This window comes from Mastomys coucha, unplaced genomic scaffold (assembly GCF_008632895.1).
Source record: "Mastomys coucha isolate ucsf_1 unplaced genomic scaffold, UCSF_Mcou_1 pScaffold23, whole genome shotgun sequence".
NCBI lineage: Eukaryota > Metazoa > Chordata > Mammalia > Rodentia > Muridae > Mastomys > Mastomys coucha.
Genome location: NW_022196906.1, coordinates 78,854,102 through 78,873,208, shown reverse-complemented (window position 1 = coordinate 78,873,208; position 19,107 = coordinate 78,854,102). Strand labels below are relative to the sequence as shown.

Here is a 19,107-nt window from a genome sequence, read left to right as displayed (position 1 = left end):
AAAATCTAGGGTGAAATAGATAACTGCTAGACACAATCTCCCAAAATAAGATTAAAAAGAACTTAAAGTGCTCCATTAAAAGTTAACATGATGGGTCGGGGACCTCTATGGAAGAGTTGGGGGAAGGATTGAAGGGGCTGAATAGGATGGCAACCCCATAGAAAGACCAACAGTCTCAATGTACCCAGAGTCCTGGAAGCTCCCAGGGACTAAGCCACCAACCAAAGAGCACAAAGAGCAGAGGACTGTGTTGTCTGGCCTCAGTTGGAAAGGATGTGCATAATCCTGTAAAGACTTGATGCCCCAGGGAAGGGAAATGCTGCAGGGGTGGAGAGAACACCATCTCAGAGGCAAAGGAGAGGAGGAATGGTATGAAGAATTGTGGGAGGGGGGCAATGTCTGGGATGTAAATAAATAAAATAATTATTTTTTAAAAGGAAAGAAAAGAAAAAATTAACATGACTGAAACAGTAATAATAGTAAATAATAATGAATAAAAAACTCAACAAAGAAAAATCCAGAAATCATTCCCTAATTCCACCAAACTTTTAATGAACTGACAACAGCATTCCTCCAACTATCATATTAAGCTAGATAGTGAAGGAAGACTTTCAGATTTAGAAATAAAACAAGACAGCACTGCCCTGGTTACAAAATCAGATACGGACACAAAAGAAACCTGTTAAACAATGATGAAAAATATTTTCAATAAAGCTTTAACAAATCAAATTCAAAAATCCATTAAAATCATAAGCCATGACTAATTTATTTCTCTGTCAGAGATGTAAAGTTGGATCAACAAAAACTCAACAAGTGCAAGTTGGTACATAATTAGACTTAAAAACCTCATGCCCATCTCAAAACAGAAAAGAACTCTGACAAAGTTTGAATACCTCTTCAAAATAAAAGCCCTCGTGAATCTAGAAATAGAAGGAAAAATACTTCAACAAAATAAAGACTATAAATGAGCTACCTGTAGTTGACATTGTATGAGATGAGGAAAAAAACCTGCAGATACTTCCTCTACAACATAAAGGTGCCTACTCCATTCTTCAGTAGAGTCCCCAGGGTCTTAGAGCAACAAGACAAGGGATTACAAATGGAAAGAAGTAGCCCACTAACCTTATGTGAGAAGACATGATTCTATATTTAAAAGAACCTCAAACTTCACCAGAATTCTCTTAGATCTGATAAACACTTTCAACAATGTAGCAGAATATAAATCAATCATACAAATATCTCTCATTTTTCTATGAACCAACGAACTCATTAAGAAACTGGAAAAGAAATCTCATACATGAAAGCTTAGAAGAAAATACCTAAGGGTACACATAATCACCTTAACACACCACAGAGATATATTTACACATCCATATTTATAGCTGTACTAGACACAATATGCAAAAAAAAAAATGCCAGAACTAGTTTAGTTGTACAAATGGCTAAAGAAAATGTGGTATGAACATTATAATGGAACTACAGACATAGCAGAATACTATAATTTATGAGCACACAGTAGTCATAAAGAAAAGAAAAATCCTACTATTTTCAGGAATAAAGATAAATGTTGGACCTCGCACTGGGCACTGGGCACTGGGGAAATAAAGGGGTGGGAGGGTAACCCGTGTCCCTCCAGAGCCAGAGCTCAGGTACTCTGGGCGGGTGAACATGGGAGACTGCTTCCTGCTCTCCATGCCACCAGGTGGCTGTCTGGCTGTGAGAAGCCAAGGTATCCCAGTCTGCTGAGGTAAAGAGGGAGCAGTCCAGTGGGTTCTCAGTCTCGGGCATCCCAGACACCACTGGATACCATGGAAGAGCTGAGAAAGAAGTGGGGGCCCCGGGGACAGCTCAGCCGAAAGGCAAAGGGGCAGAGAGCGGAAGGGGACACCTGGTGGTTCCATCATGGGCGAAAATTCTTGGTCCAGTCTCGTAGCTGGAAATGCTGGAAGACGTTCCTGCTGGAGATTAGACCTGGCTCTTTAGGTGAAGGCCTAATCCATTGCCCCAACATGGGGAGTCTTGATGAAAGGAGGCAGTCCATGGTCTTAAGGTATTTATTGTAGAAAAGAGAGAGAGAAAGAGAAGTTAGAAAAGTAAAGACCAGCTATGGCCATATGGAGAGAGGCGAGAAAAGAAGGGGAGAAAGAGGCCAAGAGGTGAGAGTAAGAACAAGAGTAAGAGAGAGAGGAGGGGGCAAATAGCTCGTTTTATGGTGGGCTGGGCTACCTTTCTGTTCCCAGGTAAGTGTAGGGCAGGGCATACCTGACTGTAGTCAGGTGACTGTGGATGGAGTCCAGATAGAATACTGGGAGCTTGAGGCATTGTCTAGCCACAGGATAATGGAGTTGGAGGGCTTGTGGTGTCAGGCGTCTATGTTTGGAGGTGTAGCTTTACTGTTCCATCGCTTGTAGAATTTTCTACTGGGCCTCAGAGTAAGCTTCACTCAACCAAAAACACAGACTACCTTTCACGATCCAACAGATAAACTTGAAAATCATTTTTAAGCGAATTAAACCAAAAGCTGACAAATAAATACTGCATATTTCCACTCACAACCTAGATTTTATTTGTGTGTATGTATATATCACATATACACATGTGTGTTTGTAGGTCACAAAACTAGAAAATGTATTGTGAGAGTAAGGAGGTGGACTTAAGGGAATAGACTCTATGTAATAGAATAGCAATGGATGTACTAACTCAGGGAAGAAAGCCACCAGTGGAGAGCCATGGAGGAGGGCAGCAAGAAATGGGAAGAAAGGTTAACAAATGGCACATGTGTATAAAGATTCTAAGATGAAGCCTGTTCACTTGTAGGCTAACCTAAAAATTAATTTTAAATAAGAAAAATGTAAAGAATAAAAATGAATTATAAATAAGGAGGAAAAAGACTTTAATGTGAAGAACATCCTGTAGTAAGACATCAGGTTCTAGTATGCTTTTAACTCTGAATTGTTGCTAGTCTTGTTTCCATTCATTTGAAGATGACTATAGTCTGCTATAAGCGTGAATGTGTTTTTAGTAAGTCTGGCTATAAATTTTAAACTAGTCATCACGAGGTAAGGTGCAATTTGTTTTTCTGTGTAATTGTTTTCATGTGTAATTCACATGAGTGCTTTGTTTTTTGAAAAGGTAAAAGAATAACACCAAAAGGAGTTTATTATAGTGTACCCCAGCTCTTAAGTTTACTCTTCAGTACTAGAAAATAACAGGTGACTAGCACAGGAGTACAGAAACATACACCTGGTTATGATTAAGGTAAAAACAATTACATAAGGATTGACAGCACGGAAGGATGTATTAGAGGGAAAAACAAAAACAAAACTCTGAAACCCACTTTCCTTTCCTTATCTTTGAGATGTTGCAAAAACAAGCCTCCTTTCCATTGTTTTGCTACAAATCACAAAATTCTAAATGTTGTGATGGAAACATCAGTTTTAAAGGTCACTCTATTTCTGGTTTTGATCATTAACATTCTGCACAGCTTGCCTCAGGAAACATTAAACAAGATGTTCAGCTCCTAATTCTTACAGATAAATTAATGAAGGAGCCAGAAAAAGATGGTAGCCTGGATACCAGATTTATGAATGGACAATGTCATGAATCACTGTGTGACTGACATTTCTGTTGTAATTCCTCCTGCTAAATTTACTCTTGCATCTTACTGAGATATTTCCCATATAATGCAATAAAATTTATTCATGGATTGCTCTTGTACTCATTCTATAATTTTACATTCTATATTATATGTAGAGAGAAGAAAATTGTTTTTACATCTTTTAAAAACAACTACTAAGATGTTATAGTTCATAAAGCAATACAGGCAGTCTTCAAATCTGCTTTGCCTATTATTTTCAGAATCTGAATCAACATTTAAGGTCTTTATTAATAAAAGAAATAGTAAAACACTATGATCTAGTATCCAATTTATGTCTAGAATAAAAATTAGAGTCTACAAAATTCTAATCATAAGTAATATTTGGTATCAGGTTGCTATGAGCATTTGAGTTTAAAGGGAAAATACGTCTGACCTTTACAATGACAACCACGCTTCCATTGAACCCTTCCCATCCCTACGGAGACCATTGGGCTCTATTCCTGCCATAGGTGTTGGAGAATCTGAGCCACTGTGCAACTTTCCTTATGAAATGAACAATTAACACTCTAGGATGATTCACAGTCTCCTAAGAGAAGCTGTTTCAATTAACACTTCATTGCTGTTTCTATTTTGTTTCAATTATTAGGTTTCATTGCTTCCTTTCCCATTGGATTCTTACAGCCTTTGAGACTAGCTGCCTTCAAGCCTGCTGAGAGAGGCAAGCTGGGGAAACCACAGGCATTTCCCACAGCCAATGCACCCAGAGTGCAAGGAATTTTACAGCTGAGATCTGAGCTGTAGGGCCTAATGTGTCTGCTGGCAAAAAACGCACAGTGCTCTCTACCCGTTTCTCATATCTTCCCTCCTGGCCTCAGCCACTCCGTGGAATTCCAAAAGTGTCTCATAACACCATTCAATTCTAAATCAGTCTTCATAAATCTTTTTCATAGCTTCATCTACTTTCATCAGCAATTTGTGATTGCCCCTTTCAAAACCTTTTGACAAATTTCTTACTCACAGCTATCCTTGTAGAGCAATTTTCACTGACAGCGAAATGAAGGCCATTGAACCTCTGGATACCAACCGTTCCATCAAGTTCCTGTATCATCACGGCTCTATGCTCATCCACCCAGCCCACAGTCTATGTGAGCTGGAGAAGAAAGCTGAGGTTCCCAAGTGGTCTTTTATGGGTCATGTGAAAGTGAGGTGTATGCCCCATGAGCTGGAATTTTCATTTAAAAAAAAAAGTCTTTTTTTTTTATTTGGTAGCCATGGCAACCAGCATATCAAGAATAGGTAAACCACAGTGGGAACACTGAGGAACACCCCTTCCAAATGCTGCTCAGTAAGGACATGGGGGCCATTAGCACTGACTGGAACCTTGAGGGAGCAGGAAGGCTTCTGAATTCCCAGGGCAAGAGCTGGATACAGGGGGTGGGCCAGACTGAAAAGAGGCTCCTCATCTCTCCTAGCACCAGCCCCACCCAAGGTTACCTCCTTACCTTCCAGCTTAGTCACCTAGTCAAGGCCTTGCACTGAGAGTGACACTAACTAGTCCAGGACCACACGGTGTTGGTTTCAGTTTTGTTTTAAATATTCCTCCCTTTTCCCCTTAATTCTCTCTTGACACTACTATGACCTTTATCAGGATTTATTGATTTGAACTTTTATGTGGATACAATGATAACAAATGTTACTATTAAACTTCCCTTGTAAATACTTCCTTATTTGATCCTCCTAACAATCCAGTTCGTATTTTAGTCATCACCATTTTGGAGGTGATGAACCACAGCTTGTGGGACAGTGTCTAAAATAAATCTCTTTGCCTGCTAAGGGTACAGTCAACTGTAACCCAAGTAATGGGAGTGCATCATACTATACGAAAAAATTCAGTGGCTCCATTTAAAAATCATTATAAATCTGCTTCTATGATGCCAGACTGACTGCTCTTGAGAGAAGGCAACAGCAGTCAATGATATTCTGATGGGTCACAGAATTACTTTTCATCACAGAATGTAATACTGCATTTAAAATATAACAAGCTCCCATATGCTAATTGTACTAACTAGTGTTATTTTACTTAATTTCTACTCAACGTATTTAAATAATCTTCCTGTAAGTCAGAGATCTGAGCTTCTCTCTGCCTGAAGTTACCTAGGACTTGGTCTTCTCATTTCGTTCTGAAGATGCTTAACTCCAGGGGAGAATGTGAGATGGGGAGGAATAGTGTGAGTTTCCCCAAAGATGTGAGATGTATGGCACTTGGCCTGATCCTCTGAGATATACAACACTTCACACAATAAACAACTGGGGAATTTAACTTTTATAAAACCTTAGCAACTAAAAGCCAACATTTAACAATTAGCTGTTCTCTGAATCTCGAAACATGGACTCAAGGCACTATGTGATTTATAAAACACAGTGTGTACTGAATTCATCTTATGTAGATACTCAAAACATAGGTGTAGTGTCTCACAATGAACCATCATAAACAAATGAGCTTGTTCCAATGCAAAAGAAATGGACCATCAGTCAATGATGGAAGTTATTACAGACAAATTTCTCATAGGTCAAATGGACTTAGAAGGTATTGCTCTTTCTCCCTAGAGCCTTCAGCCAGCCATGCAATGCTTTCTCATATGTCAGACACTTTGCAAGTGAAACTACCCAGGATTCAAAAAGAGCCAACAACTAATCTTTGGGGGTCACCCTCTTCTAGCAGGCCTCTGACTGCCACGACTTCCTCTATCCCATTGCTTCTTTCCAGGAGTCTATCATATCAACAGGGTAGTCTTTGAGATACATTCTCCTTAAGACACTATTATAGTACACATGAAATATACCTTCCCACCAACTTGGCCCATAAAACAGAGATCTAAGGCCACATCAGAGATGACTGGTCTAAGTGAGAAATTTATTTTTCCCAGACGGGCAAGGCCGTCACTCTCCTCCACACATAATGCAGGGGCTGCTGGGACAGACGTGAGTCAGTGACCTTCCCAGGCATTTCTTGGTCATAATCATTTGACAATGGAAGTAAACATTCTAGTTTTCTTTATTATTATTATTATTTTGTTTGTTTGTTTGTTTGTTTTTTGAGGCAGGGTTTTTCTGTATAGCCCTGGCTGTCCTGGAACTCACTCTGTAGACCAGGGTGGCCTCGAACTCAGAAATCTGCCTGTGTCTGCCTCCCAAGTGCTGGGATTAAAGGCATGTGCCACCCCTGCCTGGCTAACACTCCAGTTTTCTGTTTCTTTCCTGGGAAGTCAGACAGACTCAGATGTTTTAGATTTTGAATCTCAGCTCCAGTTGTTGCCAGCAGGGTACTTGAGATGTTGGCGAACTTCTGACCTGATTTTTTTTCCCATGCTGATAACTGTGGTAACACCACCTATCTTGAGATTAATCAAGATTATGTATAAAAAGTTCCAAGTACAATACCTGCCCCATTAAAAAAAATCCTCCGAAAAGTTTCCAGTTCATAACTAAGCTGATAAATATTTGTTACAAATTTATGACAAATTGTACATATTATTATGGTTCCTTGATGCCTATCCAACACAATACAGGTTAGTCATCTTAAATTACTAAAGTTTAGGACTCTATATTGATACTATTTTTTTAATTTTTTCTACTATCCAAAGTGGCTACAGAGGTGGAAACTGGGGAGACAGAGATCTAGAAGAGACAGCAATGCAAGGCTGAAACCAAGGAAATGAGGAGATTAATAGAATCGGTAACAAAAATGATTTACGCAGTTACAGAAGCAATTAAGGAAAAGCACCCTGCTTGAATAAATATTCGGTAACTGCAAGGTGCATCTGTGTTTGCAGACCATATTAAGCCACCATGGATTTCAAGACTGATTGGGTAATTGCTCTGTGACCTTAAAGTAGAGTAATCATTCAAATTCTGTTATTTTAGTGTGATATCTTATATATAAATTATAATGAGAAAATCCATGTTTCATTAAATTATAACTAAAAATGTTACAAAGGACATCTGTGCCCTTTATACAAGACAGAGCAAGAACACTTAATGTAATTATTAGCACACACATCAGCATGGATATAGTAAATGAAGCATTATTTGCAAGGAACTATAAATATTATCTATTAGAACATACAGTTAGCAGCTTCCTGATCTTGTAAAGGAAATAAGTAACATAATTAAAGCCTATAATTTTTTTTCTGGCTGAATTTTATAGATAAACGAGCTAACAAAAGTATCTGTCTTGCCTAAGAGCTGTCAGACAAGTTTTTGTGGTGACAATGGTCACTGATTTTCCTGGACCTAACATGTATTCATAGCCAAGAAAGGACAGGGATTATAGAAACGGTTTGCGTTTGAACCCATAGAGAAGGATTTTTCAAGACTCAGCATGACGTTCTGAGATATGCCATACCTACAGATGAAAGGACTCAGTTGTGTCTGGAGTTCAGGGTTTAGAACAAGTGTTCTAGAAGGGCAATGTAACATTTCTAATTGTCAGTCGCTTTCTCTTTATAAGTCAGGAGTTGATTAGGCAAAAATGAGCCATGGCTGCTCTGAAGAGATCCAGGTCAAAAGCTCACCAATTAAGGCTTTAGTCTTAAAACTCCAGACCTGCTAGATGATTGTGCAGTGATCTCCTCCAGATCAGAGAGCAAGCTCCTGCCAGACACCTAAGCCAAGTTAATGGTGCCAGTGCCTGGTTTAAGCTTCAGTTACCTCATTGACCCACCCTTTACAAACCTTCACCTTGGCATGGGTGATCAGAGTTGGCACTAAAATTTAGCTTTAGGCAAATTGGTAAAGCTCTTGGCTTCAGATACTTTCAACTCCTTTCCATCATCATCTTCTATGCCTATTTTCCATCACCCCTGTAGCTCTTTAATGAGCCTTCTGCTTCTATGTACCCAGGAAAATTCTAACTCTCCTGGATTTTTATTCTGTAAGACAATGGAGTAAATCACCCTAAACAATATATTCCCAGGAACCCAGTGTGTTCTGAGGCCAAGGAAGCATTGGAAAGATATTGTTAACATGCCATATCTACCCAACAGAAATTTAATAGCCTTAGTTGGAGGAGAGGGCAGAAGAGCACACAATGTGCAATGTGTGAAAGACTTCAAGAAGCCAGAAGCAAGTGTATGATTTAAAGCTGGATTGTGTTTTGAAGTGCCGGGGTTGGGGGTGGGGGGGGGGGTGACCAGAAGGAAATCTTCTATATGAGGAGACTAGACACTATAAGTAGAAAACTTTATATGATCATTAAAGTAAAATAGTGTGTTTAATGCCACCATGCCTAAGAAAAAGGTGGGTTTTTTAACGTTGAGGTTTCACTTCATCAGCTCAAACAATGGTCATATATTTTTGGATGCTAAATTGCTCCTACCAGATTTAGGGGTAAGAGATACATTGAAAGCTCTCAATGTCATGCCTTGTTAAAATTATCTAAGCCTTCTGCATGTCTGGACAAGCCATGGGCAGCTTGAAAATTAGTATCAACTTCAGAATATTCCTCTGGACCCCACAGAAGTTACAGCATTTCTCTAGAATCAGATGTGCATCTAATCCTATTTGCTTTTTTGGAATTCTACCAGAATAGGGTGTTTTCTCTCTTAAACTGGTGTGCCCATACATATGATTCTGTTTTGGATGTTTTGTTAAGAACATGTCCAAAGTGTCTGGACAAGGAAAAAGAACCTTTAAATAATATTTCATTTCAAGAATATCGATGCCTCGCTCTGTACAAGCCACATTTATATGACACTAAAACAATGGATGGAAAAGTGAAAACTTCAGTAAAAAATATGTTTTGGCATCAGCTGGAAAAGAAATTAAAATCCAGTTGTATTTCTGAATTCAGAACCAAGTCAGGGATAGTTTTATTTTTGAAGCTGAATTTGATCAAACAGGTATGTGTGGGGAAAACCTCTTTCCATGTGGAACTACTTTGCAGAACTAACTTCATTGCAGGGAAAGTGGGTAAAATGTAGATTCCAGTTTGGTGGGTCTGGGCAGAGCCCTTGGCATCCATGTCCCTCACAAGCCCCAAGAGAAGTGCGTGCGATGATGTGTGGCCACACCTGGACTAGCGAGAGTGGGAAGAGAGCGTGGTCCTAAAGCTCTCAGAGGTTCCTTCTTCACCTGCTGTCACATTCAGTGTTTATCATGTGAAATGGAGCTGTGTAAGAAACTGTGCAATGATGGAAAAAAAGAGCTGCAAGTGTTTAAGAATGAGTCTTAACATTTCAACATAGTCACTTTTGTCCTCAATTGTTCGGAATGAGCACTGGTTTAAGAGTCCACTTTTCTATTTCATTTTTTCTTTATTTTCCCCAACCTTCTTAATGAAGGAGCAGAAATAAGAAGAGAGAGGAAAGTTTGCTTAGACTAAAGTGAAGGACCACACTCAATCACTGATGCTTGACAAACTGCATACCGTGCTTTCCCTTTACTACACCTGGCAAAGTAGTTGGAAAGCCCAGGTGCTCCCTCTCTGGGTGCTGGCAGGGACTCCAAGCCAATTAAAGCTCTGTCCTCAAAGGAGCCCTAACCACCCTGACAACACTAGCCAGTCTCCTTTCTCTGCTCTTGATAGCCATTTTGAACATGCTTTGGAACCCATTGCTTTTCCTATAAAAATCCACAAATGAATAATTACCCCTTTCAAACTTTTTGGTGCATATGTTCAGTTCCCAAGCTGCACATCTGAACCAAATTTTAGGTTGAGGTCCATCTACTCTCTGATCCATTTACTCTCTTCAGTGACTCGATGGAGTACAACAGGCATATAGCAGACAGGAGAAAATTCAGAACTGGACTTTTGAACGGGGTGATATAGTCTTAAAAATCAAAATTTAAAAAACTATTTATGCAACCTGATCACTGTTTCCAAAAAAAAAAAAAAAAACGGATAAGAAGTAAATAATGTAGGAGAACCTGATTAGATTCAGTGGCTAGAGAGAAAAATATCACCCCATACTCTCTATAAGTAATTCTTCAATCAAATATATATATATATTCTTTTTTTAGGAATAAAGTAATTTCAGTTCCAGTGACTTCACATCTTAATTTCAGCATGACAAGGTCTATTCCACCTAAATAATCCATCTGTAGGAACTAATCAATGAAATGACATGCCTCCTACAGATCTACATTTCCAGTAATAACAGTCATATGTGCTCTGTGAAAAGGTCCAAGTACACTTGAAGATGATCTATCAGATGCAATCCAAACCATCACAAATCAAGTTTCCTTCAAAACTCTTGGCCTCACTGAATACCAGTGAGGTAACTTGCGGTTTACCTGCACGTGGGAATCGAGCAGCCACAAAATGTCTAGATCTTTCTCCTTCAAGCTAAACCACAACTTTTTGACACATATTCAACTTCTCTCATCTCTCCTGTGCAAAAGGAAAAAAATATGTTCCCACTCTTCACCTAGATGTTCCTGACCTCTGTCTGTTCATAATTAACATTAGCACCCACCTACCTCTCTCTTCCCTGAGTCTACTCCTTTCAGAATCCCTGTAAGGAACTACTGAATCCTATCTTTGTTTCCCTGAATGCTTGGTTGACTTCATCTTTGAGATTGTTGTAAATTATGTAGAAAGCAAAAAGTTGGATAGGGGATACTCTGAGAAAAAAAAATCACTATTTAAATACAAACATTCACATACACAATAGCATGTTTGATAAGATACAGTCTACAATTTCAAATTATAAGTGGTTTGTTTTATAAGGACTACTATATATTATGGTTTGTGCATGCTCAGACCAAGGACTGGCACTTTTAGAAGGTGTGGCCCTGTTGGAGTAGGTGTGGCCTTGTTGGAGTAGGTATATCCCTGTGGGTGTGGGCTTTAAGACCTTCATCCTAGCTGCCTGGAAGTCACTATTCTGCTAGCAGCCTTCAGATGAAGATGTAGAACTCTCATCTCTGCCTGCACCATGCCTGCCTGGATGCTGGCATGCTCCCACCTTGAAGATAATAGACTAACCTCTGGACCTGTAAGCCAGCTCCAATTAAATGTCCTTTATAAGACTTGCCTTAATCATGGTGTCTGTTCACAGCAGTAACGCTGTTACTTATTAACATCTGTTCCTTATTCCAAACCCAATATTCAGAGAGAAAAATATACAAACCATAACACGAAGTGTCCCTTTCCACTTAAATGGGGGGCTAGATAAGAAATGTGCCCTGTGGAATGAGATCTGATGTACATTACAATTGCCTGGGCTCTGATGCTAACCCTCCCAATCTTTATCCACTGAGTAATTTTCACTCCTGCTCCATGTAGATCATATCATTTTACAGTCACACTAGTAGACGGCTCCTATTAAGTTGGCTACCCATTTGAAATGTTTCCTATTTTGACTAACTTGGGGCTGTTGTTGTCTGGTTTGATTTAGGTAGGCATTTTAATTCTTACTTGTTTTGATTTTTATTTTGGTAGAGACTTTTAATGCCAAAATATTTGTTATTTCATGTTTAATGTAATGCCTTTTAAATATTAATTAAAGATGATGTCAATTCACATCAAATACTTACTATTCAGTGCCTCCCCCAACTTGTAAATCATCACTGACCTTTTCACGCAATGCTTTTTTCTCAGCACTCACTGTGGGGTAGTCATGTTTATCCTGGGAAACTGGTTTGTTTCCATCCTGTGAAACTAAACGATATTATACTCTGACCATCCCACAGCTTGAAGCGTCATATACAGCTCAGCTTATGTCCCGTAAAAAGAAATGTTAACCTCATGACTTCAGGAACTGGAGCCTATCTTTTGTGTCTCTGCCTTATCTTTTCTTTTGCTCAATTTGCTCGGTGAGCCATATACTGCATTTCCTTTCATTGAATGGCATAAACAATATGGTGGATCAAGTAAAGCCTGAAGAAATTATACCCACTCTAACACAAACTCAGTTCCTAAAGTTTCACCTCTGTCTGTCCTCTCCTACTGGTTGAAACAGCTGAGTCTTAAAAATAAGAGCATCCCTCAGGGAAAGGTTTGCCATTCATCAGCTGCACAAACATGAAATTACCCTTTGTGCCCATTAGTGCTCCATATACACAAAGTATATCACCTCCTTCCCAGAGGCTAATCAGAAATCACCCTTCTTCCATCTGCTGCTTGTAGAATATTCAATATGAAGCATTCCTCCCAAAGCCCTAGAGCCATTAAAATCTCTTGTCTCCCATTTGCAAAGCCAGCGACAAAGCAGGCACTAAATAAATAAATAAATAAATAAATAAATAAATAAATAAATACTCGGAACCCTACAGAGCAAAGAAGGCGACAGGCACTCTTCTCCTGACACTGAGCCCTTGTTTTCGACAACCTCTTCAAGGCATGAGTACTTATAGTTTAGGTTCAGAAAAAGAAATCTATCTCTCTCTCTCTCTCCATCCAGCCTTTTATCTTTCTGTTCATACTGAATTATGTTTAAAGGATTCTTTGATTCATATTATTCATTTCACCAGTCCTTCAGCATGGATGTGGAGCCACATACTGGAAAGCATATATGAAGACAATTTCAACAGGACGAATCAATGAGTTCTTTCCAGGGTGCTCCACGCCGCCACCACACCACCACCAGCTCTCTTAGCAGTGTGCAGTACAGTGATTGGGACTTCCACACAAGTTGTTAAGGAGCCAGCAGTGATGCAGTGACCAAGCAGGAAGCATCCACTTAGCGTCCCTGTGACTCATCCATTTGCTCTCTTCATTGCAGCTTGCTCATTAGCACAAATACTGGGGGCTAATGGATACTAGGTAGGAAGTAATTTTTCATTGTGAATGTCCAGTGACAGGAAGAAGAATGAAACTCAGTGAGGACTCTGCTCTAACAGAGCTCTCCACGGCTGGAGGGATGTACGTTTTACACAGTCCAGCTACAACATTCAGATGCAAATGCCATATTCTTAGGGCTTATTCTCAAAAGGTTTTAAGTCACAAAAATGCATACATGCCCCAAAAAGTTAATGAATAAAAAATATGAATTTATCTGTGTATAAAATAAGGAAAGCTAAGACAAAGAGGAAGTGTTTCTCTGGTTTGGTATGGTTTGGTTTGGTTTGGTTTGGTTTGGTTTTTGATTTGCTTCGTTTTCTTAGTATCACAAGGAATGCTTTAAGTACCATGTGTCACACACATGTAAAGCAGTAGGGGCATGTATAACATATATGTAAAGCAGTAGGGCTGAGTTGGTGTTTAACAACTATCTCTGGGGAAAAAGAAAAGCCCCTGTTTTTCACAGTGTGAACACACTCACCACAGCCAGTTTCAAGTGACAACATATCACTAAGTGCAAAACTGGGGAAACTGGGAATAACCAAGCCTCCAGTGAGCAGGAGAGGGCCAGACCCAATCCTCACAGCTCCCTTAAAGCCAGAACTCTCTTCTGAGGATATGAAATGCTAACAGTCTTTGACATGGCACCCCTCCACCAACACCAAAATTCAAGTCCTGACTCTGTTTAGCTAAAGCTCACTTAGCTTTATGATCCACCCTGACTCTGATTAGCAAAAGATCACTTACCTTTATGATACAATTTCTTTAACTTGCGCATTTTCAACTCTTTTTCCTGTTTCCCACTCTCACTCCTGAGTCACTGGGCAATCTCTGCTCTATCTGCCCTGGGTAATCTTGAAATGTTAAAGGTTGACTCACTTGCTTTCAATGTAAGCTAGGTTATTCTCTGATACTAGGCAACTGTTTGTTTATTCTTACCTTGTTTACAACTTTAAAACAATAGATTGGGAGATAGAGAGATAGCTCAGGCTCTAAAGGCAAACTCCAAAAACTAGAAGGGTATAGCAAAGCACAACTGAAACATTTTATGGTAAAAGCTGGCCATCAATAGGGTTTTGAAAGGAAGAAAGTTGGTGGTTTAGTCTCTGGGAGCTCTGGCTAGTTCATATTGTTGTTCCTCCTTTGGGGCTGCAAACCCCTTCAGCTCCTTGGGTCCTTTCTCTAGCTCCTTCATTGGGGACCCTGTGCTCAATCCAGTGGATGGCTGTGAGCATCCACTTCTGTATTAGTTGGGCACTGTCAGAGCCTCTCAGGAGACAGCTATATCAGGATCCTGTCAGCAAGCACTTGTTGGCATCCACAATAGTGTCTGGGTTTGGTGATTGTATATGGGATGGATCCCCAGGTGGTGCAGTCTCTGGATTGTCATTCCTTCAGTCTCTGCTCCACACTTTGTCTCTGTAAGTCCTTCCATGGGTATTTTGTTCCCCCTCCTAAGAAAGATCGAAGTATCCATACTTTGGTCTTCCTCCTTCTTGAGTTTCTTGTGGTTTGTGAATTGTATTTTGGGTATTCCAAGCTTCTGGGCTAATATCCACTTATCAGTGAATGCATACCATGTGTGTTCTTTTGTGATTGGGTTACCTCACTCAGGATGATATCCTCCAGATCCATCCATTTGCCTAAAAACTTCATAAATTCACTGTTTTTAATAGCTGAGCAGTACTCCATTGTATAAATATACCTCATTTTCTGTATCCTTTCTTCTGTTGAAGGACATCTGGGTTCTTTCCAGTTTCTGGCTATTATACATAAGGCTGCTAATGAACATGGTGGAGCATGTGTCCTTATTACATGTTGGAGAATCTTCTGGGTATATGCCCAGGAGTCGTATAGCTGGGTCCTCAGGTAGTACTATGTCCAGTTTTCTGAAGAACAGCCAAACTGATTTCCAGAGTGGTTGTACCAGCTTGCAATCCCACCAGCAATGGAAGAATGTCCCTCTTTCTCCACAACCTCGCCAGCATCTGCTGACACCTGAGTTCTTGATCTTAGCCATTCTGACTGGTGTGAGGAGGGATATCCGGGTTGTTTTGATTTGCATTTCCCTGATGACTAAGGATGTTGAATACCAACCAAAGAGTACACATGGTGGGACTCAAGGCTCTAGCTGCATATGTACAGAGGGTGGTCTAGTCAGTTCTCAATGGGAGGAGAGGCCCTTGGTCCTGTGAAGGCTTTATGCCCCAGTGTAGGGGAATGCCAGGACCAGGAAGCAGGAGAGGGTGGGTTGGTGAGCAGGGGGAGGGGAGAGGGAATAGGGGGGTTTTCGGAAGGGAAACCAGGAACATTTGAAATGTAAATAAAGAAAATATCTAATAATTGAAAAATAAAATAATAAAAAATTGGGGTGAAGAGCTAAACAAAGTCTTCTCAACAGAGGAATCACAAATGGCAGAGAAGTACTAAAGAAATGTTCAACATCATTAGTAATCAGGGAAATGCAAATCAGAAGAACTCTGAGATTCCATCTTATCCTGGTCAAAAGGTCTAAGATAAAAAGGTAAAGTGATAGCACAAGATGGTAAGGATGAGGAGAAAGGGAAACACTCCTCCATTGTTGTGGGATTACAAATTAGTACAACCACTCTGCAAATCAATCTGGTGGTTCCTCAGAAAATTGGAAATAGTTCTATCTGAAGACTCATGTATATTGATCCTGGGTATAAACCCATATGATGCTCCACAATATCGCAAGGACTCATGCTCCACTGTTTTCATCACAGCTTTACTTATAATACCCAGAAAATGGAAGCAATCCAGATGTCTCTCGACTGAAGAATGGATACAGAAAATGTGGTACATTTACATATTGGAATACTATTCAGCTATTAAAATGAGGACATCATGAACTTTACAGGCAAATTAGATGGAACTAGAAAATATCATCTTGAGTGAAGCATCCCAGACCCAAAAGGACATGCATGGTATATATTCACTGATAAATGGATATTAGCCAGAATCTAGAGAATACCTAGAATACAACCAACAGATCCGAAGAAGTTTAACAAGCAGGAAGGCATAAGTAAGGGAGCTTTAATTCCACTTAGAAGAGTGAACAAAATAATCATGGTAGTCAGAGAGAAGGAAGGATGTGTGTAGGAAAGGGAAAGAGGAGGGGAAAAGAACAGGATCAGATATGTTATAGAATTGGAGAAGCCAAAGAGCCATGAATATGAATGGAAATATCCAGCTTGTAGGGTTGTGATGTGAGGATGCCTTCTGGAAATTACCGGAGAGCTGGGAGGTGAGAGACTCTCACAACTCAACAGGGCTGGCCTTAGCCAAAATGTCCAACAGTGTGGAGAGAGAAATCAAAGAGTCTACCTCTAGTAGATACACAGGGCCTCAAGTGGAGGGATGAGGTTATCAAGCCACAGTCAAAGTTTCTGACCCAGAATTGTTCCTGTCTAAAAGAACTGTAGGGACAAAAATGGAGAAGAGACTGAAGGATAAACTATCTAGTGACCAGCCCAACTTAGGATCCATCTCCTGGGGAGGTACCAAGACCAGACGCTACTATTAACATTATGATGTGCTTACAGACAGACAAGAATGTATGTAACATAGTTGTCGTGTGAGAGGCCTATCAGCAGCTGACTGAGACAGATGCAGGTCCTTACACCCAACCACTGGCTGAAGTTGGGGACCCTGTGATTGAATTAGGGGAAAGTTGAAGAAGTTAAATGGGAGGGGGACCCCATAAGAAGACCAGCAATCTCAACTAACCCAGATACCTGGGAGCTCCCAGAGACTGAGCCACCAACCAGGATGCATACAAGGGCTGATCCAAAACCCCTGGCACATACATAGCAGAGAACTGCCTGTGTGGTCTCAGTGGGAGAAGATGTGCCTGTTCTTCCAGAGACTTGAGGTTCCAGGGAAGTGGGGATGCCTGTGGGGGAGGGAAAGGGGAAACACTCTCAGGGGTAGTGGGGAGGAAAATGGGATAAGGAAATGTGGGAGGAGGGGCATGGAGGGAGGTAACAGCTGCAGTGTAAATAAATAAAATATTTTTAAAATTTAAAGAAAAACACAACAAAGAATGAGGACTGAGTTTGCCTACTACTTGTACTTGAAGACCCATTGATACTCAATACAGATCATGCTGTTTTACGAACATAAAACTATAAGGCTTGTTTCCAGTAAATTGGCTATCCATTTAAAATGTTTTCCATTTTGAGCTACCTGGTTCAGTTTGGTTTGGTTTGCTTTAGTTTGGTTTGGTTTGGTTTGGTCTTAGAGTTTTACTACTATGAAGAAGATACATGATCACAAAAACTCTTATAAAGGAGATCATTAAGAATAACTGTAAGCTGGCTTGCAGTTCAGAGGTTTAGTCCATTATCCTCATGGCAGGAAGCATGGCATGCAGATAGACATGGTGCTGGAGAGATAGCTGAGAGTTCTACATCTGGATTGGCATGCACCAGGAAGGGAAGACTGAGACACACTGACCAGACTTGAGCTTCTAAAATCCCAAAGCCCACCCTCAATGACCTACTTCCTGCAATAAGGTTACACCTGCTCCAACAAGGCCACGCCTCCTAATAGTGCTACTCCCTTTGACCAAGCGTTCAAACACATGAGTCGATGAGGGTCATTCTTATCCAAACCACGACAGGTTTCATTTGGGGAGGCATTTGACTTCAAACTTTTAGCACTTTTAATACCAAAATACTAGGTGGCTAACCATTTGGTCACTGAGCCTCTGGAGGCTAACACAGGCTTTGCTCCCTACTCTCTCTGTGCCACAGTTTTCATCATTAACTAGGAATCATAAGATCAAATTTATTTGATCCTAATCTAGATAAAGTCTTTTCAATATATAAAGTGATTATGTAGGTATCTATAAATAATATGCAAGTGTTTGTAAAAAGAAGTATTTGCTCCCTAAACATTCCTTAAAATTCCAAAGTCCATGAAAGATAATGGATGAGATTGTAAATCTCAACCTTTCAAGAGATCTAGAGAAGACAGCATACCGTAATCTGACTCCATGACTACTCCTATGCCCTTGACCATACAGACTCACATAGCACAGTTAAGTCACGAGTGAAACAATTAACTCTGAGTAAAAGAATCTTCCTTTTCTCTGTCAATAGACCTAGGAATTCTTATTGTGAACATTCAAAGATTCCAAGTTCCCCATTCTGACTCTCAGCGATGCTGCTCATGAGGACTGCAAAGCTGCCATCTCTGGAGATCCATAGAAGCGATAAGGACGAGAGCAGAACTCGAGAAGTTCTATGGTATTAGTGATTACATCTGAATTTGCCACACCTCCTTCCAAACACCAGAGTGCCGCCAGACATTAGAGTTGGCTTTACTTCAGTTGTTATTGCTCTCTCAAAATTCCTCTCTATGAACAACAAGGAGTTCAGGATCAGCTTGAAGTGGCAACTGGGGGCTTTCCATCACATTTGTCTTCTGAAGCTGATTGACCTCTTAGGGATTCTACATGACTTCACACTACCCAGGTTACCTAAGCTTCAAACTTTCCATCCAGCAACACATACCCTACTCCATCCAGATTCACAGCCATCTGTTGCAAGATTCATGCTACCATAATTACTAAAATATTTTTTTCTTTTTCTGTGTATGTAGCCTTTACATGCATGGGAAGCACGTAAGCATATACATGCCCATGCATAGATGGGTATGCAAAGGCTTGAGTTTGGTGTCAGGGGTCTTCCTGCATCAC

At 40.2% G+C, this 19,107-nt stretch overlaps 1 long non-coding RNA gene across 1 annotated transcript in view; it reads right to left on the bottom strand.

The window, feature by feature from the left end:
• Positions 1-18,452, bottom strand: part of LOC116072499 — a 111,763-nt gene extending 93,311 nt beyond the window's left edge. The window contains exon 1 of the long non-coding RNA XR_004111488.1: positions 18,389-18,452. This is a non-coding gene — a long non-coding RNA (uncharacterized LOC116072499). The remainder of the gene's footprint in view (positions 1-18,388) is intronic.
• Between the last annotated feature and the right edge of the window lie 655 nt (positions 18,453-19,107).